The sequence below is a fragment of the Filicampus tigris genome, chromosome 12 (genome assembly GCF_054856515.1).
Source record: "Filicampus tigris isolate MCC_2025a chromosome 12, RoL_Ftig_1.0, whole genome shotgun sequence".
In the NCBI taxonomy this organism is placed as follows: domain Eukaryota; kingdom Metazoa; phylum Chordata; class Actinopteri; order Syngnathiformes; family Syngnathidae; genus Filicampus; species Filicampus tigris.
In genome coordinates, this window is record NC_141228.1 from 11,941,539 (window position 1) to 11,943,710 (window position 2,172).

General features: G+C 39.7%; 1 long non-coding RNA gene across 2 annotated transcripts; it reads right to left on the reverse strand.

Moving 5' to 3' along the window:
* Positions 1-229: 229 nt before the first annotated feature.
* On the reverse strand, positions 230-1,963 carry LOC147138378 (uncharacterized). 2 transcript variants are annotated; one of them, XR_015089100.1, is made up of 3 exons: positions 1,874-1,963; positions 974-1,129; positions 230-882 (listed from the first exon to the last, which is right to left on the reverse strand). It is a non-coding gene; the product is annotated as an uncharacterized LOC147138378 (long non-coding RNA). The 2 variants fall into 2 exon arrangements; XR_015089099.1 differs by having other exon boundaries at positions 230-885.
* Between the last annotated feature and the right edge of the window lie 209 nt (positions 1,964-2,172).

Genomic DNA, 2,172 nt, shown 5'->3' on the forward strand with positions numbered 1-2,172 from the left:
TGGTACTATAACAGTAAATGTTTTGTGTTTTTAAAGGTTTATTTTGGGGGAATTGTACAATCAGTTCAAAATCAAACAAATGATAAACTTACCTGTCAAGCATAAATGTTGCTAATTACACGCCACTTTTGAATCCTCTCAGCTGCCTGAGTTCTCTTCATGCTGCTTCTGTTTGCTAGTCTTATGTTATGTCTAATTATTAGCAAACGAGGGATGGGCATTTTTAATTTTTTCTTTTTATTTCTGGAGGCGGACATTCTGCGATAGTTTCAACCAAGTTTCTGAAGCCCAAGGTGTGAGGCTAAAAGGGTGTGACCGCTATGACCAAGCAGCGCTGAGTGCCCGCGAGTGCACTGCAAATGACACCTTGATTTTCTTGAGTGTTTTTTATTTATTCATTTTATTTTATTTCAATGTAGAATTACAAAAGTGGTCTGATAGATCCTATTTGGTGATTGCGCTAAATATGCTGGCCTTGGCCTTTTGCTCCACCACCACTTCAAAATCGAATAGGTACTTGATCAGCGCATGTACCACCCTGCCACACAAATTCATTAAAATTGAAAGTTTGTGTATTTGCATTAAAAACAATACCTTTTGCCTTCAGTAGGTAACAATACTTTGCATTCAAATGTCCAGATGTTCAGTCCCAATTGTGTGATTCTACAGAACGGTGCCATGTCTAAGTCTCAATACTTAAATCTTTTCTTTTTGGTCATTTTAAATAGTTTTCTCTCCCCTCAGGGACACAATTCGTCTCTATTTCACTGCCATTATCGTCACTCTTCTCTATCTTAAATCAAATCCAATGTCCAAACTCGCGACGCCATCAGCTTGCTCAGTCTAATTGCAGGGAGCAGATCCTTTATGAGAAAAGTGATTCTGCTGAGAGGAGGCAAAACAATGGATGCAAATGCTGTTTCTATTGATCGGCCGTGGTTTCTGTCACCCATTCAGTAGCGGCTGTGTTTACCTTTCCCGTCCAGAGGTCTTATATGTCACAAGATTTAGTGGCCCCTGTGCCCATATTAGCCAGTTCAGGAGGACTCAGAGTACACCGGTGTGATGGGAGCAGGGCTGTAAATACATGTGGCACTCCTCTGCAGACAGGCACTGCTTCATAAGTCGCCTGGAAGAGAGTCAAACAAGGCCATTAACTTTTTGGCCCACAGTTGGGCCCACACTGGCAGACAGAAAAAAAAAAAAGGGTGGAACATTTATCATAGGAGGAGCAGCAGAGCTCAGACAATAAAGGACACAATAGAAAATAAGAATTTTGGATTTTATTGCTAGAAAATGAGTGAATTTGATGTGCCACAAGGTAAAAAATGTAATAATAATAATTTAATAATAATAATAATAATAAAAACAAACAGGTGGTGGGTAAACCTCCACTAAGGTTTAAACACACGTCACCTACTATACGCTACTATATATAATCTTAACATCTAAAAGAGTCTGCCTATGACGGACACCCATTTTGTAGGCGATAAACGATAGACGGGAAACTTGAAAAAATAGTCTGACTAAGCATAGTCGGAAGCCCTTTTTTTCCCGTCTATCTAAACGTCTAATATTGCATTTTTGGAATATGAATTAAGTAGCAAAGTCCACCCGATTTTGGCGATCTGAGGAGGTGGCCGTTTTGTCACTTCTGTTGAATGCCACCACAGTTGCTCAGGGCTCAAGTAGCGACCAACCACAGCTCACCTGTTTTCTGAATCTGAGTCATGATAGGTCGTAAATTTGAATAACGTTTTTAGAATTTGCTGTTTAATTTGATTTTTTACTCTTCCAGTACACTGTTTGCCTTTTTTGTTCTTTTGTAAATAAATCGTTTTTGGAATCCCTTTTACTCCCCAGTTTTGCCAACCTGCTTTCCTGCACGTGGGTCCTCATACATGCCAAACCATATGTTATGTTTGTTTTTTTTTGTTTTTGTTTTGTATTTTCAGCGTTTGTCTGTCTCGTCAATGATTGTGTCCACCTGTCTGCATTCCACCCCGTTGTGTTAGCCAATCTGCTCCCTCCTACCTTGTGTGTCTCCTCCAGGTGTTTCTCGTTGTCTTGTCAGTATGCTTGTATTTAAACAACCATTCACCCTTACAGACAATTGACGACTGGTCAGTGAATTCAGGAAACATATTTTTGTAAGGTGGGAGAAAGTCAAAG